General features: G+C 38.7%; 1 protein-coding gene across 12 annotated transcripts in view; it reads left to right on the top strand.

The window, feature by feature from the left end:
* The window catches only part of LOC131438020 (dystrophin, isoforms A/C/F/G/H), a 1,278,256-nt gene that overhangs the window by 1,197,378 nt on the left and 52,917 nt on the right, over positions 1-27,961 (top strand). The gene's annotated exons all lie outside the window — the stretch shown is intronic.

The following is a 27,961-nucleotide window of genomic DNA, read 5'->3' as shown; positions in this document are numbered from 1 at the left end:
ATGCCACCAACCGTAAGGTGTTGAACTTCGGACACTCGATTTGCGATGAAGGTTTTCCATCGAGACGGCCGGGAATTGAGCCAAAACAGCGTTATCATCGAGTCAGTCTAGAAAAATGATTTGATATTAAGTGCAGTGCTTGTGACAATCTTGTGGTACGAATGGCTCAACAGCAGCGCAGCAGAGAGCTCCAACCTTGGAAGGTAGATACGTCCTTGCTTTTTCGAATTACCGAGTGGTGCCACCTTCGATTTGGTGGCCATCAATCGTACCGAAATTGATTCATCATTTAAAACTGTTCTTAGATAGAGGCAACATCCGTAGGCCTTCTCGGATGCGTCACAGAAACCGTGAATTTCAACTAGTACGGGGGCACTGGCGCTTGTCACCCATCGGGGTATAGATATAAAAGCCAACTTTTCTAAGCTGTTGCGAAATTGGAGCCAATATTGCTGCTGGGTGTTGTCCAACGGCTCATCCCAGTTTGTTTATGTGCGCCAAAGTGATTGAATGAATATTTTTGCCAACACTACGACGGGACCAATCAACCCAAGAGGATCGTAGAGCCTCGCAGTGTCCGACAAGACGACACGACGTGTTATCGTACTTTCGTTAGGCCAGACAGGAACGGAGAAGCGAAGCTTATCATCGGACGGCTGCCACTGTAATCCCAATGTTTTGATTGTCATCAAAGAAGAATCAAGCGAAAATGATGTTCTTTTGTCAAGGGGAATTTTCGACAAAATCGTTGATGAATTGCATGCCCATTTGCACAAGTTGAAGGCGGCCGATTTCAGCAAGCCTAATAGTTGACGACAAAGTTCTTCGCCCTTTTCTTCATCACTGACTCCCGTTAGCAAGTCGTCCATATAAAAATCCTTCGCCAGGACCGGTGACGCGAGAGGAAATTCATTCGAACTATCCTTTGACAGCTGTTGTAGGCATTTTGTTGCTAGATATGGTGCAGAGGCCGTACCGTAAGTCAATGTCGTTAGTTCGAAGGTGCGAAGAGGCTAAGAAGTTGTAGCACGCAAAAGGATTCGTTTTAGAGGATAGTCGGAAGGATGTATTCGTATTTGGCGATACATTTTCTCTATATCTGCAATAATTACAAACCGATACATCCGAAATCGCAGAATAATTGCCAATAAATCATCCTGTGTGATTGGACCGATTATCAACGCTTGGTTCAGAGATACTCCACTGTCAGATCGACACGAGGCATCAAATACTACCCGTAGTTTTGTTGTCGTGCTGTCCGCCTTTTCAATTCCGTGATGGGGCAAGTAGTATGAAATGGAATCGTCAATAGTTGCACTAGTCTCCGTTATCTCTCGCATATGATTCAACTGATGATACTCGTTAATGAACCTTGTGTATGCTGAACTAAGATCTGGGTTGGATAAAAGCCGACGCTCTAAGCTGAAGAACCTTCGAGTGGCAATTTCCTTCGACTTTCCTAGTTGTCAAATAATCGAGGATCGTTTCGGTAAACTGACTACGAGACTACCAACTCTATCACAGAATGTGGTAGAATTAAAATGTTCTTCACAATAAGTTTCTTCTAACGAGGGCGTACTTTTGGTCCAACACGATTCTATCTCCATAAAACGGAAAAGTTGCTCATCAAGGGTTGGCACGTATGTTACATGAGCTAACTTAGGTGTTGATTGTGAATCTTGGATTAGTCCTACTCTTCCGGATGCAACCCATCCCAAAACCGTGTTTTGGAGAACTGGCCGTTCAGGCCCCAATTTCTTAAATCCTTCCAAAAGCAGATCGTAGTACATATCCATACCAATCAGAATATCAATAGGTCCAGATTTGTGAAATTCTGGATCAGCTAAGATGAGGTCAGATGGGATACTCCATTGCGAAGAATCAAGGCATTTCACTGGTAGTTCACAAGTAATTCTACTCAAAATATGGTATTTGGCTTCAGCCATGAAATCTGTACAACGAGTGCCGATACGAACAAAATCTGCATGTGAAGAAACGACAATTGAATTTCCTACACCTCCGATTTCTTGATGATCTGAATAACGTCTTAACTGAAGTTTTTGTACAATGTTTTCAGTTGCAAGACTCAACTGGGACGCAGGATCTAGTAACACTCGAGCCCAGTGTAGAACTCCATTTGAATCGAAAACTTTGATTATCGCTGTCTGTAGTAATACCGTAGCAGGAACCTTTCGAGAGCGACCGACGAGAGAGGTAAAGATTAGGCTGGAAGCTATGGCTGTTGGTGATTGGGATTCCGCAGGCAAAATCGGCGGGGGGTCCGAGCGAGATTGAATCGATGAACTGGCTTGGTTATTCTGAGCAATTGTATTAGAAGAATTCGACGAAGTTACTTTCAACTGAGAGCGATCATTAGGTTGTTGGTGGAGCATTGTGTGGTGCCTTTGGTTGCACACTCTGCATGTACTGGATGAGCTATTGCGCAAAGTTGGGACGAGGAAAGGCAATTGATGCAAAGATTTTTTCTTTTTACATGCTCGAACCTCTGAGCAACTGACAGTTTTTGAAATATTTCGCATTTAAATGCTGAATGTGAAGGTTTTGAGCAAAATGGATTTTATTTTTTGATGTCGTGGTGGTTCGGGTTTTCCATGGTCAGGCGAGCGAAATTTCGATGGTGCTAACGACTGAAGCACCGTGAGGTGTGTTCGGAGAAATGCGATAACATCTTGGTATTTGGGAACGTGGACGCATCTAAGCGACTGCAAATCATGTGCGCGAGTAAAACACTCCAACCGTCCGTTGGGATGTCCATCTTATCTATCATGCACAGGTTCCTTTCGAAATCATCCACTAGGCTGATGAGAGCCTCATAAGACTCCCCTTTCATAGGATCTATAGCAAACAGTGCATCGATGAACGTTTTGACCACGAGCTTCTTATTGTTAAACCGTCTTTCCAACAGGTTCCAGGCAACGGAGTAATTTACAGCGGTGAGCTCGACTGATTCGATCACTTTCCGTGCTTCCTTTGAAAGCGATGCTACCAAATATGAGAATTTATCGATTTGGGATAGTTGAAAGTTTGAATCAGTTAGCGATTTGAATGTATCCCGGAAAGTAATCCATTCGGACACTGTTTCGTCGAAGGTGGGGAGTTTTACTTCAAGAAGTTTGATTCGCGAAAAGGAGCTTTCGGTAGTCGACATTTGATTCACAGACGTAGACGGGATTGCTAAAGGCAGCATAAAGTTCGATTTTCGAAGTTCGTTGGTAAGAAAACTACAAACCATTATAAATTCTCTTTCAAACCCTTGACGAACAAGACGATTGGCTTCCTCCGTGACTCGCTGTCCTTCTCAATTTGAAGACGATTCGCCTGAAAATCTTTATATAAACCTTCTACTCGTTGCTTACATCCCTCGAGGAGTCCTTTATCACGATCCTCATTGTAATTTTCAACAAAATATTTCAAATTAGCCATACTGTCTAAATAAAACCTTTCTTGGCGAACTAATGTTCGTAGCTCAGGCATCCTTCCAGAGCCGGTGAATCATGTTAAGCCCAGGTGGGTAATTTTTCGTACCAGGGAGAACGACCCACTATTTTGAAGTATTATTTGCGCATTTAAGGGTTAAATACAATATCAAACTACAAAATTTCTGCCAATATTTGTTTGGAATATTAAGTCAGCAGTCTTTTAGGTCTCGCATGAATCGAAAACAATGTCTTGGTATTATATTCCTTCTGTGGAATTTGGCTTTTCTGTTTCAACAGACTTCGCAGCCGATTCTTAGCATACAGAATCATTTCATGGCTAGTACTACGATCCTACTGACACTATGAATCATTACAGGTAGGGGCTCGAACATATGACAACTGGTTTATAAGACCAGCGCCGTATGCATTGAACCGCAAACCCGGGCGAATCGAACGGCGCACAAAACAAGTCCAGCCGCTGATGTGCATAGCACATTGTTAAAAAAAAGTCCCGGAACCGACTGAGATGACGTTTGTAATGTCAAACTATCAGCATCGTTCAGAAGACAAGTGTTTTCACGTCAATCGCACCACAAACACTAAACTTACCGACATATAAGTGACGTTACTTTTTGATTTGCGTTTGCGAAAATCTGGGCATGAAAAAAATCTTTTCCAAACAGTGGCCTCGTTCGCTCTCAATCTATCAAAACCATCAATGCATCAACAATCCAGAGAACTGGTCGGCACTGTTAAGTCGCAATAAAAAGGATTTCTTGTGTTGGTATGAAACAGTGGACGAAACATGGATCTATCTTTTTGCTCCGGAGTTGTTTCAACATTTAGACGGGGAAAACGCAACAGGTAGCTGCAACAAGTATGGCGTCAGTTTTTAGATGCTCGAGGTATAATTAACGTCGACTATCTTGAAAAGGAAGTACCAACAAAAGTTTTTAGTTATTAATGCGTTAGGAGTTATTAATGCGTTTGAAGTATGGAATCGTAAAAAACGGCCTCATATGAAGCAGAAAAATATCATCTTTAACCAAGACAATGCACCGTGCCACAAGTCAATGAAAATAATGGCCAAATTGAATGTATTGGGCACCGTTCTGTTTCTTCACCCACCATATTCTCAATAACCTAGCCCCCAGCGACTACTTGTCATTTGATGATCTGAGAGAGTCATCGCCGCAACTGAAGCCTATTTTAAGGCCATGGACAAATCATTCTATAAGTATGATATAAAAAAAATTTAGATAATAAATAAAGAAATTTTGCTCAAGAAATGTTGTTTTCCTAGTTAGTTCCTGGACTTTTTGGACGATGTAGAAGCAACCTTCTTTACGACAGTATCGAACCCCACAGAGTGCAAGTCGATTCGACACTGAATTTTGATTTCTGTGAGTAATTTTCTCAAATGCGAACGCACTCATTGAAGAGCAGAAATCATATGGAAACCGTGAACTTATATATACGAAATCGTCATATCAATTAGAGGAATGACAATGCACAGTGGTCCGGATCCACAATTTAGGGGGACAAAAACATTTGTGGCTTAGCCTTATACTTTAGAGCTATGATGTCTTCGGAACAAATGGTCAGTGAAAGATAAGCCATATTTTGAAGCATAAGGTATTAGGGTGGTTCTAATTATTTGGGTGATCGAAAAATTATTTTCCGTATGTGTTGAGATAGAGGACTGCATCCTTCGGCAAAATTGTAGGAAAACTTATATCAAGCAACTTTGCCGAAAACACTTTTGTAGTATCTCTAACGGTTTTAGTGTTACAGCTATTTTAATAGATCAACTTAGGGTGTTCCTAAAAAAATCAGATTTTTTGCTCTAGCTTTCTTAATATTCACTTCTCGATTTTCATGTCTTTGAATATCTTTTAGAGTTTGTTGAAACCAATTTTTTCATGACTAGCGCATTCAGGTAGCGTTTTCTGAACCGAAGTTATGAGCAAAACTAATTCAAAAACAGATCATTTTTAAACTGCTATATCTAACATTGGAGCAAACGAAAAAAAATCGGTTTCTTTCATTTGATATAAAATACTTTCGAGCATGTTTATAGAAAAAATGGCGGAGGAGATATTTTTTTAAATTTTTTAAATTGTGTTCAAACATTGGGTTTTTTCATTGAAAAATGCTCTTTCATGTAAGACATTTGTTAGTTATACATATTAAAATAAGGTATTGCTATCTTCCAGCATGTTAAAATTAAAAATGTTAATTCAGCTGCATAATCGGGAAGATGGAGTACACTCACGTTGGTTGTTACTCTATTCGATAATGCTATTACAGAATCAGACGTTAAAAGAAATCGTTTGAATACATTCTCTAGATTCACTAACTCTCTTGCGCTTCCCTACTGTACATACCAATAGAAGGCAAATCATGTTTTATAATTGCAGTCCCATGCACCAGAAGTTTATGCACGGTTGGCGACAGAGCATACCATCCATACAGCTCCACAAAACGAATTCTTGTTTGCTCAGTAAACTCCTGGAAAGCAGGTACCGAAATCTTCACATTGCTGTTTATAAACGTTAAGGTTATAAAAAAACGTTCAAGTATATTTCCACTTAACTCGATGATTTGTGCTACTGTGTTATATTCTTTGAAAAATCTACGGGCCCAGATACCATCATTCGATTTGCCACCTCCAAGTCTGGTTCACCAATACCAGACCCTGTCAGCGAAATCAATCTTCAGTATAGGAACGCCATCGCACGGCATCACATTCAACATATCATGTCAATTGTGTGGGTGCGCAGTGCTGCTATTTTTGCGCGCAAGAATTTGACATTTCTCTTCCCTACTTCTATGTACGAGATTCGATGCGGACTCACCTGAGGGCACCATGCTCGCAAAAAAGGATGTTTCCAATGATTTATTCTGGAAATGTGCGAGCTGGATATCTTGTTAATGCATTAATTATGGTTTCGGCTTCAGCGGTCTGTTAAATAAGAACGGCTGTTATATACTGCCCGACGTTTCGACCACTGGTTATGGTCTTTTTCAAGGGAAACTGTAAGTTTATTGGTTATAAAAGATATTACAAAAATATTAAAAAACTCACTATCTTATCGTTCCTCGTCTAAAAATCGTATGCCCACGAACGGTTGTTTACATAATAACAAAGCTTCTTTCGTCACTTTTCTAAAAGATACAAAGAAACATACGTGCGATCACAAAAACCTATTCATTTACAATCATTAAAATATTTTAATTAAATTGATTTCTTACGTTGCACTAATAACGTTTGTTTTGAACATTAGCCTGTTTTACCACTATGCACTACCTAACGTCACTTTCAAAGATGGTGGGTAAATGATGAGATGGTGCTGAATTCACTGAACTTATTTGCGTGACTGAGCTTGAGCGAGAATGGTGAGATGGTAATTTATCATTCTGTTGTGCTTTTGATCTTGAGATCTTAGAGTGGTTAGTTTTAACTGTGTGGAGTACGCCTGCGTATGTAGTACTTAAACCGTCTATATCTGTGCGGTGATTGATAGTGTTTGGAGTGTTTACAATATGACACATTTCTAGTATGGGTAAAGAGGTGGATTTGAAACTACGATCTATGATTTTAGTCTGACTTAAATCAAAAGTATGTTGGTACCGTATGGCATGATCTACCAGTGCGGTTTTTTCTTTTAATTTTGCTATTTCGCTATCTATGTCTCCAGGTCTGTCTGTCATTAGTTTTAAGTATTTGGTTATATTTGATTTATGTCCACTGAGCCGCACTTTTAGTTGATTTGAAGTCATTCCTATGTAACATTTGTCGCATGTGTTGCACGGAATGCTGTAGATGACACGTGCTTGTTGGAGTGTAGGAACTGGATCTTTGATCGGTGGTAAATATTTATTTGTTGTATGGATGGTTTTCGGTGCGAGTTTGATGAACGGATAGTCTTTTTTCAAATATGTTGATATTGCTGTTGTGAGTTGATTGATATGTGGTATGGATCTATATATGGTTTTTTGTTGATCAGTGCTGGAACAGCTGGCTATTGTTGGTTGTGTGGTTATATCGGGGTTAGCAGGAAGGTTTTCATTTAATGAGCTGATGATTTGACTATTGTTTTTTGGTGTAGTGGTTGATGATGATTTTTTGCGTATTTTATTTATCAAACGGTTTATGAGTGATGCGGGATAGTTGTTTTGACGGAGATATTGAAATATGGTGTGCTTTTGTTGGTCCACTGTCTGAGTTGTATCAAGTTTGGTAACTCGTTCAATAAAATTTGTTGCTACGTTCATTTTCATCAGCATCGGGTGGAACGAATGGTAGTTAAGTAGTCGTCCGGATGATATCGGCTTTGAATACCATTTTGTTGATATGGTTTGGTTGTTTTGACGGATTACCAAGGTGTCTAAGAACGGTAGTTTGTTATCATTTTCCTCCTCTAATGTAAACTGTATGTGGGGATTATAGCTGTTGAACTTTTGTAGTGTATTTTGTACTTCTGATTTTGGTAATGCGAGTATGAAATCATCCACATACTTTTTGAGTATAGGTGTGTTGAACGTTAGATCCTTTTTAACTGTGTTTATCAAATTTTCTATAACCAACTCAGCTAGAATGGGTGATAAAGGGCTGCCCATTGCTGTGCCGAAGGTCTGTTGATAGTATTTATCGCGAAAACGGAAGTAACTGCTGTTGATACAGAACTCGACGATCTCCAGAAATAAATCAAGGTTGATATTGGTGTGTTTGCTTATTTGGTCCCATTGCATAATAATGTCATGTATTACTAGATCCTTAGGTATGTTAGTAAAAAGCGATATAACATCGAAAGATACCAATACGTAATCAGGTGGGAGGATGATATTGTTAATGTACTCAACGAATTCGAAGCTGTCGGTAATGGTGTAACTGCTGTGTATGCTTTGTTTGAGAATGTTCGCTATCATTTTTGACATATTGTACGTAGGTGCCGTTGTGTTGGGTACTACGTCTTTGCTAATACGTAACCCTAGCTGCTCTTTTAATGCCGTTAGTATGTTTGTCTCTTGCTCCTTGACATGCTGATTTTGTCTGGACACGCGCCATGTCGGTTTCTCAATGTGCAAACAATAACTCACTTTAAGCCAAAGTTCCATAGATCGAATCATTGCGTGTAGAAGCGAAATCCCAAATTTATATTTGTTTGGATTATTCTCATTTGTTTCAGTTCTTGAAAAATTCAGAGCTTTTCCTGAGCGCTTGCGTATGTACCAAGCTTGGGAGTGTATGTCTGTTATGTCGTTTAACACTTTCGTATCGTTCAGGCAGAACACTAACTTCGTTGATACAAATACTTTCCCCAGTACTGTGGGAGAAAGCTATGCAATTTCTGCATTTACTTTGTTCACTTCCTGCTGTTAGTTCCCTGTTTTCCTTTTGAAAGATTATTATTCTGGGCAGCAAAGGGAAACAGATGAAGGATAATTGTTGTTCTAGATTATCCAGCCTTCTTGCTCAACAATCAATCGCAAGGGAACCAAACAGATAGCAAATAATGTACAGTAAGGAAGCGCAAGAGAGTCGAAATAAATCAATTCGCAAGTATAGGCAGTTCCATCCACAGAACTTCAATCGTTTAGTGAATCTAGAAGATGTATTCAAACGATTTCTTTTAACGTCTGATCCTGTAATAGCATTATCGAATAGAGTAACAACCAACGTGAGTGTACTCCATCTTCCCGATTATGCAGCTGAATTAACATTTTTAATTTTAACACGCTAGAAGATAGCAATACCTTATTTTAATATGTATAGCTAATAAATGTCTTACATGAAAGAGCATTTTTCAATGAAAAAAACCAATATTTGAACACAATTTAAAAAAATATCTCCTCCGCCATTTTTTCTATAAACATGCTCGAAAGTATTTTCTATCAAATGAAAGAAACCGATTTTTTTTTTCGTTTGCTCCAATGTTAGATATAACAGGTTAAAAATGATCTGTTTTTGAATTAGTTTTGCTCATAACTTCGGTTTAGAAAACGCTACCTGAATGCGCTAGTCATGAAAAAATTGGTTTCAACAAACTCTAAAAGATATTCAAAGACACCAAAATCGAGAAGTGAATATTAAGAAAGCTAGAGCAAAAAATCTGATTTTTTTAGGAACACCCTAAGTTGATCTATTAAAATAGCTGTAACACTAAAACCGTTAGAGATACTACAATAGTGTTTTCGGCAAAGTTGCTTGATATAAGTTTTCCTACAATTTTGCCGAAGGATGCAGTCCTCTATCTCAACACATACGGAAAATAATTTTTGCATCAGCCTAATAATTAGAACCACCCTAATACCATATGCTTCAAAATATGGCTTATCTTTCACTGATCATTTGTTCCGAAGACATCATAGCTCTAAAGTATAAGGCTAAGCCACAAATGTTTTTGTCCCCCTAAATTGCGGATCCGGACCACTGTGCAATGGTTTGAAAAACAGAGAAAATTAGACATTGTTCGTGGTTGAGTTGTAGATGTTCAAAACCTAACCACTGTCTATATGGTTTTACTCCTATATTTTGAAAATGTACCCCGGTATAGAAAACAAAGACGCAATTCTACGTCGCAATATTTTGAGTGATTTCATTTATGTGAAGATAAAAAATGGAAAGGTGAGACGTGACAAGGTTGATTTTAGCAAGCAGAAATCTTTTACTAACTTAACTTTCGCAAGAGGAATTGTTCTTCTGTTCCTTGCTGTACCTTGAGTACTAGCATTTTACAGGGTCCGGCACTCGAAGTGTAACCAACTTCAGACCTTCGAGCCTGGCGTCAAGGTAAATGCGACATATTATCGGGAAAGTATTCTGGAGGTTGCTTTGAAGCTGTGGGCAGACAAACATTTCGGTGGCAGACCATGGACGTTTCAGTAGGACTCGGCACCGTCTCACAAAGCTCGAGTGAACCAAGAATGGCTGAAAAACAACGTTCCGAACTTCATCACGTCCACACAATGGCTCTCGAATTCACCAGATGCGCATCCAATGGATTATTCTCTTTGGGCCATTTTGGATAGCAAAGTCCGAACTAAAAGATACACCAGTCTCGAGGCGCTGAAAAAAGTTATTGTCCGCGAGTGGGCCAAAATACACCTGCAAGTCACATTCGGGCAGCTTGCGATTCGTTTTTTGACCGCCTCAAGGCCATAGTCAAGGCAAAAGGTGGTCATATCGAGCAAAAGTGAATTGATTCTGAATTTTGTATTATTTTTACACATTTTTTACTTTGAATTAAGTAAAAGTAATTTTCCAAACTGAATTTATGGCCTTTTTAATTGGTTACACTTCGAGTGCCGGACCCTGTATAATTCTGATTTTATTTACGCTTCTCAGTTACAATAAAACTATATTTAATGTTATAAATGATACTAATATTACTATTATTTTTCGTTAGAAATTTCAGGTGGGTAACTACCCACCTTTGGAATTTTCGGGTGGGTAGTACTACCCACCGTACCCACCTCTTTCACCGGCCCTGCATCCTTCTATTACAAAACCTTTGCTGTGCTCAAATTAATCAATTTTTCTCAGTAATGCACTCAATGCAACAAACCTACTCGGGATGAAAGCACGTGTATCAAAATGTATCAAGGCACTCAGTCACAATAGGAAATCCCACAAATGGAATTTTATTTGTTCAATTGATCTCACTCACATGCAGGCCTTATGCACGCGCGCTTTTTATTTTGCGCTGAGACAAATTTATTCTCATTCTCATACGACAACCACGCGCATGCGACGTGCTTATTCTGCTCTCAAGAGAACTCTTTGGCTCTTTTACGTACCGCACCAGAAACTGACGCACGCTTCGTTGTATAATCTCATCGCATTCTGCCAAGAACGAGACTCAAGCGCTCTTGTCGCATGAGATAGGGCGGCGCGCTCGTTTCATGCGATCTACAAGCGGTTTGTGCGTCATTTTCATCCTCTTCCTTTCTTCCTTACACTTAGTTGCAAATAAATAGGGTAACAGTGGTATTTTGGCCACTTCATATATTTTGGTCCACCTTACAGACTTTATGGATTAAATCGATGTTATGTGACTCATGTTGCATCCATTTGAAGCTAGTCACATTAAATTACCTATTGCGGAAGGGGTTTTCAAAGATATTACAACATTTGGTGGATATTTTTACAAAGTGGGTCAAAATAAAATCAATCCTAAAGTGGGCCAAAATACCTCTGTTATCCTAAATGCTAGCGAAAAAAGCCGTGCACAATTGGCGCAGTTCGTAGCGAGAAATATATTCAAATCGAAGATACTGTTTTCGGTATTCGTTAGTGTGATTCTGAAATGGTAAATAATGTATCAATCAGTTTTCCAATGAAAAGAGTCATATGTCGTACTTTTTATGCGACTGTATAGTAAATTATGAACATTAGATGATTACAAATTTCAGTATATCTATGTATTCACTTAGTTTGAAAAACCCGATTAAGTATTCCAGGCCCGTGCGCAGGAATAATCCATGGGGGGGGGGGGGGGGGTTTCAAGGGGAGAGGGGGGGGGTGTCATAAAGGCGAAAAGGCGCCTCATCCACTATATTGACAATGTAAAATTAATTCTGACAGGCTCGTGCGCAGAGGGGGGATTAAAGAGGGGGGGGGGGGGGGGGGCTCAAATTATGTCAGTTTATAAATTGATAAAAAATTGAACTTTTTTGTTCAAATGAAGTCATTCTATTGTATTAAAGTGTTCAGTTACAATTCGTCAATAGATAATTCTGCGTGGTACTGAAAAAAAACTTTTCAAGAACTCTTTGGGTATCCACCTCGACATCGCGATTAATATTGAGTGAGGCTAAACCATTTAGTCGCTCTTCAGCCATTGTCGACCTGAGGTAAGTTTTGATACGACGCAATGTTGAAAAAGACCGTTCATTCGTCGCGTTGTTACCGGCAAAACTGCCAGAACGCGAAGCATTTGGTGGACATTTGGAAACGCGTCTTCATTACAAATTACAGTGGAAAAGGCGCATCATCCACAATATTGAAACTGTAAAAAAAATTCTGAAAACGTAGTATGAATTGTCAAGTTATTTGCACTTTAATATAATAAGTACTCCATTGTTCATGAAACTTAATTTAAAAAAAATTCTTCATGGAGGGGGGGGGGTTAAAACCCTCAACCCCCCCCCCCCCCTGCGCACGGGCCTGAAGTATTCTTGACACAAATAATCTTTCCATGTCAGGACTCAAACATATTATGCCTGCCTTGTTAGACCAGCGTCTTATACTCTAAACCGCAAATCGAATAAAAATATCTAGTGCAAAAGTCGGACACGAGTTTCGCAATGCAAAAATCATTTATAACATCTCTTTTGCAAGAACCGTAAAAAAAACTTTCCGCAAAAACCGAATGAAAACTCAGTCAGCCGAAATAAGTGATATTATATTGTTCTTGTACAGGGTGATTTTTTAAGAGCTTGAGAACTTTTTTAAACAATAAAACGCATAAAATTTGCAAAATCTCATCGGTTCTTTATTTTAAACGTTAGATTGGTACATGACATTTACTTTTTGAAGATAATTTCATTTAAATGTTGACCGCGGCTGCGTCTTAGGTGGTCCATTCGGAAAGTCCGCTTTTTTATCGACAAATTTTGTTCAGCGATGAGGCTCATTTCTGGTTGAATGGCTACGTAAATAAGCAAAATTGCCGCATTTGGAGTGAAGAGCAACCAGAAGCCGTTCAAGAACTGCCCATGCATCCCGAAAAATGCACTGTTTGGTGTGGTTTGTACGCTGGTGGAATCATTGGACCGTATTTTTTCAAAGATGCTGTTGGACGCAACGTTACAGTGAATGGCGATCGCTATCGTTCGATGCTAACAAACTTTTTGTTGCCAAAAATGGAAGAACTGAACTTGGTTGACATGTGGTTTCAACAAGATGGCGCTACATGCCACACAGCTCGCGATTCTATGGCCATTTTGAGGGAAAACTTCGGAGAACAATTCATCTCAAGAAATGGACCGGTAAGTTGGCCACCAAGATCATGCGATTTGACGCCTTTAGACTATTTTTTGTGGGGCTACGTCAAGTCTAAAGTCTACAGAAATAAGCCAGTAACTATTCCAGCTTTGGAAGACAACATTTCCGAAGAAATTCGGGCTATTCCGGCCGAAATGCTCGAAAAAGTTGCCCAAAATTGGACTTTCCGAATGGACCACCTAAGACGCAGCCGCGGTCAACATTTAAATGAAATTATCTTAAAAAAGTAAATGTCATGTACCAATCTAACGTTTAAAATAAAGAACCGATGAGATTTTGCAAATTTTATGCGTTTTATTGTTTAAAAAAGTTCTCAAGCTCTTAAAAAATCACCCTATATTTATATGTTAGTTATTTTGTCAACATAATCTCAGCTGCTAATCTGGGAATCATTTTCTTCCTGTTTTTGCAAAGAACTAAAAAGTTGCACTGGTATGGGAAAAATCCTTAACTTAATGTCGTCTGCAACAAATATTTGGTTGCTGTATAATAGAAACTGTTGCTCAAATTTATTTAACAGCTGCCAAAAGGATTATTTCAAACTTCGAAAAGTCTCTTGATCATGCCTTCTTTTTCAAGGCTTAATCCAATTTTGGAAATGTAGATGTTGCAATCACTGCGTTTTGTTCTGCTATATACTTTTAAAACGTATACACTGTTTGGTTAGAAAGCTGTTCATTTAAACTAAAGCTAAGTCTCGTAATGAACTTATGAATCAACTCTCCTTCGGTTAGGGCGAAGAACTGAAAGTTTCTTTCTGAATCATGAATGAGGATCTGCAAGATTGACAAATTAATATTCACATACTTTCAAAAAAGTATTCACACTTCCTGAACTGAAACTTGAAGAGTATTCTTATTATCAATCGTTCGTGATATGTAACTAGAAATGGCACTTTCAATAATCAAACCGTCGTTCCTACCGATTTTTCAATTTTGAGATTGATCATGCATTTGCTGTTGCATATTTAGACTGATTCTCACAATCGCTATAAGAGTTTTAATAAAGCCAATATCCTAAACAGTCGAACAAGTAAATGAATTGTAATTATAAATAGTTATACCTACAAATTGTAATAAACACTTCTAAAACTAAACTTTCGTTGCTATTCGGTTTTGTTACCAACTTTGAAGAGGAGAGAAAATGAAAGATTTGGAAAATGATACGGTCTCAATAACATTGTCATTTCTCGTCACCTGAATTTCTATTAATCGATTACAGGGAATATAATATATTAAGTTTTCTTTGTGATCGTGACAAATATCGTGATCTTTTTTCATTTTTGAACATAATTACCGAATCATCAAAATGTTATTCAAAGTTTTTGAAATGTACATAATGTACTTCACTTTATTATGAAACACGTGCAAGGTTCTTCTAGTATCAGGATTCATAAAAATCTGTTTCGCTATTCCTGAGAAACGTATAAAAGTTAAAATTGGAAGACATTAGATTTCATGGATTAGATTAAAATATTTTACGTGCTGACAAAGCTTTACTCTATGAGTTACGTTAAATCAGTTTTCAACACCTCGAAGAAATTTAGAAACGTATAATGCTTGCAGTAAACATAATTCCTTTTTTTTGTTTTTAATATGGAGGATTTAACCTTAGGGTCATTCACCCCTTTGGGCCAGAAAAAGATCCTGACCCTATGTGCGGAGTTGGGAATCGGAGTTGGGCTGCGTGAACATAATTCTATGTATAATGTTGTGTTATGATAGTATAAAAATAAAAATAGTAATAAAAGAAATAAACTATGTAACTTTTAAGTGCATCGAAGTTTTTCATATGAAAAAACGAGTTTTTGTTGACTTTGATATAAAGAGGTATCGATGCACATGCCGTTCATGGTCATTTATTTGTAAATTCAAATCTGATACTCTGATTCAGTTGTATTAAAAATGCTCAAAAGTTTCTACAGACTGCGTCATAGCGTAATAATAAGAATTATTCAATATTGGACAATTGTACCAATATTAATCATTTCTAGCCACCACAACATTTTGCTTATCAACAGATTAATGTTCAATGATTTACAATATCTTCGCCTCGCATTTTATAGTATTTTCACATAACCGCTGATATCATGTAATATTCGGAATTACTTGATATCCGATGAAATGACGTGTCATATCACTTGACATTCCATAAAATTTAATGTAAACGCAGAGCACCATTTCAGCATATACATTGCAACCATAATTTGAGTCAATGCCTTGAGCTGCGATAGAAAATATTGTTCTTAGGAAGGATGCATTAATAATGTTATTTCCAAAAATCATATCATAATCAATTTATTAAGATAATTTTATTTTGAAACCGATCGCCAACTCTGCCCAACAACTTGTACCGTGCGAAACAAGTCGCACGAACCGATCCAGGTACCAAAAAAAATTTTAACATCGACTTTTACTGTGGCTCACATAGCACACACGCTGCGCTCATAAAAAATCTCCGGTGCTGTCTCGTGAGATCAAAGCGCACGAGTCGCGCGCAGAAGAAAAAGCGATGCTCTGAAATTACATCCAGTACATCAGTACATCCCGTTTCTATGTGCTCGCTACGCGTCTCGTACACGATTTTGGGCTGCTCTTTTAGTCGGCGCTTACGCTCACAGGATATATATGCGACACACACATTTTCGATGCGCTCTTGTTGTCGCATTTGAGCACGCATGAGCATTCGGAAGGCCTGCTCACATGTGGTACTTACAATTGCTCACAAACAATACCGTTGTCTTACTGCCTGTGTGCGATAATCTATTGTCACTTGATCGCAACGCAGATCCCCGCCAAGCCGAGCCTGTCTGGTGTACCGATGAACGATGGCCACGTTGATAACACGCGGTTTGCGAATTCCTTCGAAGATCTTTATGATTTACTAACGAAAACTGATTTAGTGAATGCGGTCTTCCGCGCACCTTTTAACTGCTGATATAGTCCGATTAGCAGTGAACACGTTTACGTTTTTTTACAATCGGTATGGCACCGGCGACGGTATGGTGTACAACGAAATAGTTCACTTTCCACTCATTAGACTCGTACCGCGAAACACTGGCTCAATTCTAATCAGCGGTTTACACTCTCAAAACGCGTCTGAACCGGCTCGAAGGACCAAAATGTTAGCACGGCGAAACTGAGGGAATGTGACTCGAATAGAATTCTACGAATTTGGTACAACAGTTTATTGACCCGAATGTCGATATAAGTATAACGCGGTGTTCACTTCATAGCAAGTTTATTCTAACTGATCTGATACTCGTTAACACATAGGTTTATATGGGAATTCAGTATAAAGGAATCGGCAAAAGGTCTATCCGAAATTGGATTCTTTCGCTATCGTGAGATAGTGATAAGAGAGATCGTGTTATTGAGATTATTCCAATGAGTAGAAATAGGATCGACATATCTACTATCAATTTAGTACAATTCATCGAGCTTAAATCTAGGGTGGCTCCAACAGTCGCCTAAACCGGTGAAACAAAAAATGTAAAAAAAAATCTAAACTGGTCTCAAAACTACACAAATCGATAGTCATTAAAAGTAGGCAACTAAACAAACCGATTCCGGCTATCCTTATTCCTGGTATCCGGTTTCGGAAGTACCGGAAATAGTGGTCATATGTATCAAAATGGGCCTCACTCACTTTTCTCAGCGATAATTTGACCGATTTCCACAATCTTAGATTCAAATGAAATTTTCAGTCCCATACAGAATTCTTGAATTTCACCCGGATTCGACTTCCGGTTCCGGAGTTATAGGGTGTGTTCAATATTGTACACCGTCACTTAAACCGGCGAAACAAAAAACGAAATTTTTTTTTCTAAACTGGTCTCAAAACTACACAAATCGATAGTCATTATCAGTAGGCAACTAAACAAACCGATTCCGGCAATCCAGGTTCCCGGTATCCGGTTCCGGAAGTACCGGAAATATTTGTTATATATACCAAAATGGGTCTCACTCACTTTTCTCAGCGATGATTTGACCGATTTCCACAAACTTAGATCCTAATGAGAGGTCTCGTGGTCCCATATGGAATTCCTGAATTTCATCCGGATTTGACTTCCGGTTCCGGAGTTATGGGTAAAGTGTGTTCAATATTGTACACCGTAACTTAAAATATTTTCGGATGCAACAAACATTTAAATAGTAATTTAGAGTGCGTACTAGTAGAGTTTGTGTGTCATGTTAGTTGGTGGCCGAACGAACCGACTTTGATTATACCGGTTCTCGGGTTCCGGTGCCGGAAGTGCATATAATAGTGAACTCACTTCGTTTTCTTAAGGATGACTTACGCAATCAAAGCACTGTTTTATTCTGTATGTTATGCACAAACAATCTCTTGGTTTCTTTTTCAAAAATCGAAGAGAAAATTTTTTAATAGAATACCACAATATTATATGTACATGAGAAAGGCATCATTACACCACTAGGTGGATACGAACAGGTTTTTTTTATTATTATTATTGTTATTATTATTATTGTTGTTATTATTGGAATTATTATTATCATTAAATTTCGATGATTAAATTGTATTGGTTCAATAACCGCCTTACAATATTACAGGTTCTAAGAATCACCCCTTTTCGAATGCTGTGCAGCTGCAACTCTTCTTGCGATCGAATGAGAGATTTTGGGACAATTGCGGTAGCTTATAGAAATATCGGCACTATAGGTACATTTTCCAGATGCCACATTTGTTTCAACTCCTCCACCAGGTCTTGATATTTCGTTATTTTGTTGGAAAAAGTTGATTGAACATTATGGTTAACAATTATTAACAATTATGAGGACATCCGTAATTATCTCGTTATCCCAGTACAGCTATATGCAATTATTTTCCAAAAACGAGTCAGGCATATATTCGTACTACGGAACAAATTGGTATGTCAAGTTGCGTTTTAATGCAAGTTGTTGGTGCACAATCTCGGTCACATATTTGCGACGACCAAGATAGACTGGCATAGCTAACGTTGTATAACCAGTAACAATGTGTTCAATCGTTTCTCCTACAGCATTGAACTTCCTTGCATTGCATCGATCCTCTATACCGTCGTGCAATGTGTATTGCTAGTGATTTTTCGTCGCAATTATTCGGTTTTGGGTGGTTACCATGAATGTTTTTGTTTCTGCAAAGAGATCACCCTGCACCAGTCACGTATCCGATGCCGCTTTATCAACATGTTCAAGCTCTAACTGATTGGGATGCGTCCCAAGTAATTTTTTCTGCTTCACGACATAATCATCTTCTTAACAGTTTTTAAGTCGCAATATATCTGGTAATATTTCTGTGCCAGCTTGAGCATACATACTGTGCCAGCTTGAACATACATACTCTAAATCAACTTTCGTCCAATTTGTCACCCCGAACCTATAGGTCAACAGTGGCACAGCAAACGTGTTTATTGCTGTAACTTTTTTGTTGACTAATGGAAATGTTTTCAGGATACATTTGATTCGATGCAAAAATCTGTTCTGCAAGTCTTTTTTCATCATCGTATGGCGAATATTTCTAAGTGGCACAAAACCAAACGTTTCGCCTTCAGTCATATTCTAAATCTCTTCTTGTTCGTTCCCCCGAAGCTCAGCTCGACGAATTGAGCAAATGTCTGCGTGTGACAAATATTGTCACTCAATTTCCTCGGAGATGGCTGAATTGATTTTCACAAACTTAGATCCTAAGGAAAGATCTCATGGTATCGTCGTCTCATACAAAGTTACTGAATTGCTTTTAGATTCAACTTCCGGTTATGGAATTATGAAACATGTGAAAATAATTAAACTCCATTTTCTCGGAGATAGCTAAACCGATTTTCACAAACTGAGGTTCAAACGAAAGGTTTCATGGTTTTATACAAAATTCCGTATTTTCATATAGATCGATCTTCCGCTTCCAAAATTACAGGATGATATGTATCAAAAATTTACAAATAATGCAACAAAAACATGTAAATAGTGTCACTCACTTTTCTCGGAGAAGGCTGAACCTATTTTCACAAACTCAAAATCACATGAAAGGTTCTATGATCTTACACAAACTTAAGAAATTTTATTTTAAACCGCCTTCCGGTTCCGGAATTGTAGGGTGATATGCACAAAAAATGTGACAATAATGACACCCTCTTTTCTCGGAGATGGTTGAACCAAATTTTGAAAACTTATATTCAAATTGAAGGTCTCAGTGTCCTATATAAGGCTCCTGAATTTTAATTGGATAGTACTTTCGGTTCCGGGATTACAGGGTGATATGCACCAAAAATTTGAAAATAATGTCAATCACCTTTCTCAGAGATGTTTGTACCGATTTTCACAATCTTAGATTCAAATGAATAGTCCAATGGCCCCATACAAAGTTTCCGAATTACATTTGGATCCGACTTTCGATTTCGGAATTATAGGGTAAACACCAAGAATGAGAAAGTAATGCTCTCTCACTTTTTTCAGAGATGACTGAACCGATAATAACAATCTTTTACTTCTACTGAAAGGTCTTAAGATGCCATAAAAAATATCTCAATTTTCATTCGGATCAAACCTCTGGTTCCCTACCTCCGGGACAAACCTCTGGCTCCCTACCTAAATAATTATATATCTGTGTTTGATTTCGGGCCCATCCCTGGGTACGTGACTGTCTGTAACCAAATAAACCATTGATAGCCCCATAAATGATTTGCTGAGTTTTATCGAAGTCCGATTACCGGTACATTTTTTCGAAAATTCAAATCTTCAAAGAAACGTAAAAAAATTGTAGGTCATATTAGTTTTCGGTTAAATGAAGCGAATCCATATCGATATATCCAGCTGTCGTTTCCGGAAGTACCTGCAATAGTAATCAAATGTGATAAAATGGAGCTCACTTCACTTTTTCACATATGATTGAATAGATTTTCATTAATTTAGATTCAAAATGTGCAACAGAACACTTCAAAACTCTTTTCTAATCTTTTTTAAGTTATACCATTTCGGAGAATTTCTGCTGTTATATATAGGACAAAATGAATAATATGGGAAAGACATCATTACACCATTAGGTGGATTGAAACAGTTTTTTTTATTCTAGTCTTCTTTCTCTTCTATGAGTTCAAGCCAGATAATCTACTTTAAAAAACTAAAACTTGAAATAGTTTTTTGATCATGTACAGTATGTACAAAAATAAATGTTTATTTTTTTAATGTAATTTATAGCAGCTAATCATTTAATAAAACGAGTTTTTTTGACGGATACAGAGACCTAATGAGTATGCTGCATTTTTGAACGATTTTGTCAACATGTGACTCGAATATCAGATGTCTGTCAAAGGTGATTCCTAGATAAATAACTTCGTCGGACCATTGGATGACTTCATCACCGAATCGTATTCGGCATTCGTCTGATGGAACAAGTTTTTAAGATCTTGAATGTGGAAACAAGATGACTGAGATGTTTTTGCTGTATTGATCATAAATTTCCAGCTTGTAAAATATTCAGTTAGAGCGTCCAGACCTGTCTGTAGTTTATTCTTCAGAGCATTAAAACAAACATTAAACCGTTGTAAAGATTGGCAATATCATCAGAAAATTGTGACAGAACACCACCACCCGGAAGAGGTGGGATATCTGATGTAAAAATGTTGTATTGGTCCCAGGATACTTCCTTGGTGTACAGCAGCAGGAATAGTAAATCTTTCTGAAAGTACATTATTCAGAGAAACCTGGAATGCTCTATCTGCAAGATAATTTTTGATAATTTTAATAAGACACATGGAAAAATTATACCGATGCAGTTTAAACACCAGGTCATCGTGCCACACATTATCGAATGCCTTTTCAATATCCAATATTGCCATGGCAGTCGTAGCCGTAGATACTGATTTGTTTTGCTGGATAACGTTGTTAACTCTTGTGAGTTGGTGGATCTTCCTTTCCGGAATCCAAACTGTTCTTCCAGTAATATGTCCTGTTCATCTGCGAAAGCAAGGATTCGCCGTTGTACTGACTTTTCAAACAGCATGGATAGGGCAGAGAGTAAACTGATGGGTCGACAGCTCTTGAAAATGGAAGGATCTTTCCCAGGTTTCATACCTCTGATAACTTTAGCTAACTTCCACATAGAAGGGAAGTAGCAAAGCTGCCAGCACCTGTTAAACATTTTAGCCAAGAAAACAAATGAGCGAATACTCAAATATTTCAGCTCAATGTTGAATATGTTGTCGAAACCGGGGGCCTTCATATTATTGGATTTTTTTCACAATAGCTCATTTGCAGTGACTCTACTTTCCTCAGGAACCAAGCTGTCTGATTGGTCAACCCCAGCTACGCTAACAGCAACGGCTCTTTCATGTGGACTAACAATGTTGAGTAGTAAATTGTGAGAACACACAAATTGTTTTCCTAGCGCATTTGCCTTCTCTACTGGTGTGATTAAAGGTATTCCTTCAGCTGCGTCCTGGGGTGGCAGCAAAAGAGGAATAGGCTTCGGTTTTTTCTTAAGCACCTTCATTAAGGACCAGAAGGGCTTTGAATGTGGGAGAATTTCTCGAAGCTTTTGCTGGAAGTTCCTGTTGCGAAGCTCAGTTATCCTTTCCTGGATTATCCTAGTTAAGTTTTTATAAGAGGTCTTTTTGTCTAGGATGCTAGTTCGTTGATACTACCTCCGGTACATATTTCGAAGTCGGATGTGTTTCTTGGTGACACTGTCAATTTTAAGAGTGCAACTGTTGTACTGGATATGTTGTACTGGAACCATCCTATCACGAACGACTGTGATTGAATGCTGGTAGGAAGATAGAGTCGCATCGATTTCCATCAGGGAATCTAGTGACAACTCGATATTAATAAGTTGGTCGATCGGTGCGATAGTAGCGACCCCGAGATTGAATAGGCACTGTTTCTGGTGAAGATCCCAACGTCAATATTACTGAAAAGTGGTCGGAAGAGAGCTCGTTGACGACAACCGGAGAGCTGTCTGTGGCGATGTTGCTGATGAATATATCCAAAATGGAATGAACTGCTGATCTGGAAAGTTGCGTTGGTTGATCCGGAACGAGGATGTTGTACTATCCAGCTTCGTAGTACGAATCTGTTTCGATTCTGTCTTTTGTTTTCTCGAACATTGGTTTGTTTGGTGCAGTACGCTTCAATGATGATGGGTCCCAACGTCGTTGTAATCTCAATTCCGATGGCACGTATAAGTTGCAATTTAAAAGCAGGCAGAAGCCTGTGCTGAATGGATCGTTTTATGGCAATGGCAACTCCCCCTCCTCTGGTAGTTGTCCTGTCGAGCCTGTGAATTCTTTGATTTTAAATTAAAATAGAAATTTCAGGTTTAAGATGAGTTTCAGTTAAAATAGCAATATCGGCATTCTTCTCTTGAAGAAAGTCGGACAATTCAGTAGTTTTGCTCCTGAGTGAGCAAGCATACCAATTTACTACAATTTACACTAGTGTCATCCTTTGCCTGTGGTTGATTATTGCTCCGTCCAGGAAGGATTTTAGAGGAAGAATCTTTTTGTGATCCAGTGGCTGAATCTTTTGTATTGCTGTGAGGGAGTGGCAGCAAATTTGGAATATCCTCCTTCGGTGGGAGCCGTGGAAAATTAATTTCATCCTTGGTATTGTGTGATTAGGCACATTTCCCGCACCGACTTTTCATGTGGCAATTCCTCGCTCCTTGACCGTAGTTCAAACAGTTACCAGTTACATCCAATGAACCGGTTTATACTTTTCGCCATTCGATGAGTATAGTTACTAGTAAGCTTTTTCGCTGAACAGTCGATTTCTCTCGTACCGTTACAAAGTTTACTGACATACAGTATAAAGCGTTGTTTGCCGCTTTGCTAATCATCGTGCCTTACTTGCGCGTAGTATTTCTCCGTAATGCAGGCTAATACATTCCGCGTTGATTATTCACAGTGTCCAAAGCATCTTTTTCACGATGTAATTCTAAAATTCATCGGGAAGGAGCTTGAACTCTCGCGTGAAAACGTTATCCAAATTCAACCAAGCAGGAGACTTGGATGTACCTTTTTTAAGGTCGATAGCCTCGGCGTGGCTGAAAATATCGTGGAGCTGTTTTTGTTTGTTTTTGACGGACGTTTGTTTGTTTTGACGTTTCTGCTCCATCCAATGTAGAAGTGATTTTTGAAGATATTTTATAATGTTGGAATGCGTTAGTTGTAACATCGGAACAATCAATATCTACACAATCACGAACACCACCAAAAGAAACGCTCTTTGCTCATTCGTACGTTTGATGGATCTAGACATAGTTTTCCTGCAAGAAGTTGAAAATGAACAACTTACTTTACCCGGATACAACGTCGTATGCAACGTGGATTATAGCAGGAGAGGCAATAGCACTTAAAGAACACATAAATTTCTCATATGTTGAGAAAAGTCTGGATGGAGGGATACTCACACTGCGTTTGAATAATATTACGTTTTGCAACGTATATGCTTTCTACCTTCGTCATCGAGCCACACACACAATTCTAGAAGGCGATTTAAACTGCGTGGTGCGGATAAGCGATGCGATGGGTCAAAACTTTAGACCCGTTCTTCAAGCTACAATTCAGCAATTACAGCTTCGGGATGTTTGGCAGTGCCTTCGACCGAGAGAGATCGAATACACGTTTGTCACACACAACTCTTCCTCCAGACTTGATCGCTTCTATTAACTGATTAAAGGCAGAAATACTTTCTACCAACGACGCTTTTCCGAAATGTTTGTGCGTATCAACGAAACTCTTGTGGCAGGGGAGCCTCTCTCTACTTATTAAATAGTGAGTGAGACGAAGAACCTCTATTAATTCTCTACGGAATGAAAGAGATGAACTCATCAAAGATCCGACTGTCTTTCGAAATTACATGACCTAATACTTCACCAAATTATACAAACGAAGCCAAGTGGAAGAACAAGAAGAAGGCGATCCCTTACAAAGCGTAAGGGCAATTCCAAATCAAGATCCCGTCAACGCCGCCATCATGAATGAAATTCAAACTGCTGAAATATTCACTGCAATTCGTGCCAGCTCATTCAAGAAATCGCCTGGTTCAGACGGTTTGCCGAAGGAGTTTTATTTGCGCACATTTAACATCATCCACCGCGGGCTGAATTTAATTCTGAACGAGGCCATCAGTTCAATCTTCCCATCACAATTCGTCAACGGGGTAATCGTGCTTGTAAAAAAACGCGGTGCAGGTGAAAATGCTCGTTCTTACAGACCAATCAGTCTAATAAATTACGATTACAAGATTCTATCTACAATTCTGAAGCAGAGGATAGAGAAAGTTATCTGTACCCACAATGTGTTGAGCGATGTGAAAAAGTGCTTCAATTATCAAAGGAATATATTTCAAGCAACACCGTCCTTAAAAAATAAAATAACTGAGTTGAAAGTGAACAAAAGAAGGGGCGAACTTGTATCTTTTGACCTTGATTATGCATTCGACAGAGTGAACCATAATTTCTTGTTCAACACCATGCGTGCAATAGGGTTCAACTCAGATCTGATTTCTTTGCTCTCTCGAATATCAGCAGCATCTTCATCTAGGCTTCTGATAAATGGTCACCTCTCTGCGCCCTTTCCCATTGAACAAACGTTGAAAAGTCGCCCCATAGTAAGTCGTACTCACGACAAAATGCAACGAACGTCAATGATCATTGTTCGCTTTCCTTTGCCATTGTTCGATAATCGCTCTGATATTCCATATATTCGGATACGAACGAAGCCGACGTTGCTCGCATGAAGGTTCCTTGCAGTTGTTATTCGCATCGAACATACCCCCGAATGACTGAACGCGAATGTGGAACGAATATTCTTGCAACGATAATCATCAAAACTTAATTCGGGATGATCGTTCGTGCTGTTTCTGATACAAGCAAATTAAGACATTCTCCTCTGTATTAGTACCATAGTTTTATATACGTGTGATGAACCTTATCCCAGTACTTCCCACTGCTGCTACCTCACGAGATAAGAAGAATTTATTACATGAAGAATGCTTCGCGAAGAATTGAATCCAATGATCATCGCAGTGACGCTATTCGATCCAATGCGAAGAGTAAAGTAAATGTACAAATGACAAACGAATGTATAAAACGAACATGCACGATGTATACCAGCAGCGAAGAATGTATTAGTAGATTCGGGCTCTCTACGATTATTGCTTAGTTGTTTTCACCCTTCTCTCATTCGTGCGGTGAATAGTTCAACGTTGTTCGAGACGGGTTTGAGTAATATAATGAAGTACGCACTGAAGATGGATGAATGAATTAGTTACACGAAGAATATGTTCAACATTGGTGTAGCACCACGCGATATGTATCGTCTCTTTCGATGCAACTATGCGGAATGTGTGAACTGTATCAAATCGATTGAAGCGTCGACATCTACCAATGAAGCAACTGGAACTTGCCACACTGTATGGAGCTTGGAGTGCCCGCTCTACCTGAAGCGCTTAAAAATGGCCAAATTGAGAATTGACTACTGTTAGCAATCAGATGATATTGTGGACTCATCATGTTCATATACCAGTGCCAACCCTGGTTTGTCAAGTAAAAATCTTACACGTATATGTCATTCCAAATTTAGGATAGATACTTCACTATTGCCGAGAGAGATGTCTCAATTACAGATGTTGTCACGAAACAGCCTATTCCTACTAGGAGAATTTGTTGGAATTCCTGAATGTAATTTATAAACCAGCGCCAACTCTGGTTTGTCATCTAAAAATCAAGAGCGTATGTTATATGTCTTCCCGAAGCTAGTCTTGATACTGCACACATATTGAATGGAATAATACCGTTTCAGAATACTTTTCAACTTGCTTCACAACAACATCTCAACAGTACCTGGCTGTACTATCAAAACGTCCGTAGCCTGCGCTCTAAATTCGATGCTGCTTTCGTAGCTATATGTGACTGCAATTTGGATATGATGACGGAAACAGGACTTGATAATCGAATTCAGTCTACTCAATTATTTGGTAGCTCATTGAACGTATTCCGCTGCTACCAGAATGAAAACAACAGCTAGAAAAAAAGCTTTGGGGGAGTTTTAGTTGCAGTTTTGGATAGCCATATTAGTTCACGCGTAAACGTTACTCGTGAGGCAAACTTGGAACAGATTTGCGTTTCGATTAGTATAGACGAGGAGGAGATAGACGGAATGTCCAGCAATATCGTGGAATGGTGAATCTTTCGGCAGGAAGTAAAATATTTGAAATCATCATCAATCAATTTTCTCCGTCGTATCGCTAGCGACACTTCAACTGACCAGCATGGATTCATGCCAGGGCGTTCTGTTTTATAGAATTTACTTCAATTTACGCCAACATGTATCGACCAAATGGAGAATAAACTATAGGTAAATGTTATATACACCGACCTGAAAGCAGCCTTCGATCGTATCGACCATGAAGTTCTTCTTCTCAAATTCAGTTTGCTCGGAGCCACACACAAGCTAACTACTTGGCTACGGTCTTGCCTTATCCACAGAATCATTCGTGTACTGGGTTCTAATCTGGGGTAGTAATCTAGGTCCCCTATTTTTCATACTCTCGTTTAATGATGTAGCTACCGTTTTGGGTACTGGATGTAAACTGATATTTACTGACGATCTAAAACTTTATTTGGCAGTGAATTCGACCGAAAACTGCATTCGATTTCAAACCCTATTGAATAGCATCGTGGATTGGTGTCAAATCAGCTGACCATTAGCATCGCTAAATGCGCCGTAATGACTTTTCACAGGAAGAGCGATCCGATCATCTTCACTTACGTGATTGATGGTATACCATTACGTAGAGTCAATGAAATCAGTGATCTCGGCATTACATTGGACCACAAACTGAGCCTTAGCTCCCACATGGCTCAAATAACTAAAAAAAGTGAATCGACAGCTACGATTCATATTGAAAAAATCCCGTTACTTTACTGAACCATATTGCTTAAAATCTCTTTATTGCTCTTTGGTTCGGCCAATTTTTGAGTTTTCATCGCCTGTTTGGAATCCGTATCAGTTAATTTGTTGCCTATAACTGGAAAGAGTTCAGAAAAGATTCATACGATTAGCTTTCAGGAATCTACCATGGCGTGACTCGCAGAACCTACCGCCATATCAAGATCGTTGTCAGCTACTAAATTTTGAATCATTGGAACGTTGTCGTCGTATTCAACAAGCCTTAACGGTTGCGAAAATTCCGAATGGTGAAATTGATGCACCTGAACTGCTATCCCGTTTGGATCTTCGAGCCACTAGAAGAACTCGCGATGAGTCGTTATCATAAACTAGGTTTCATCGGACGACTTATGGATATCACGAACCAGTCTCTTCAATGATACGTACTTTTTCACGAGCAGAGTGTACCTTCGAGTTTGGTGACTCATCAAAAAATTTGCATCCTCTATACGAAGACTACAACTTCTGTGATATTTATGTATACTATTTATTGCTGTTTGTATGATTAACGTATGATATTTGTATAGTTTTATTTATTAACAACGACAATTTTGTATGTATTAT

The sequence above is a fragment of the Malaya genurostris genome, chromosome 3 (assembly GCF_030247185.1).
Source record: "Malaya genurostris strain Urasoe2022 chromosome 3, Malgen_1.1, whole genome shotgun sequence".
NCBI classification, from domain to species: domain Eukaryota; kingdom Metazoa; phylum Arthropoda; class Insecta; order Diptera; family Culicidae; genus Malaya; species Malaya genurostris.
This window is presented reverse-complemented; position numbering and strand designations above follow the sequence as displayed.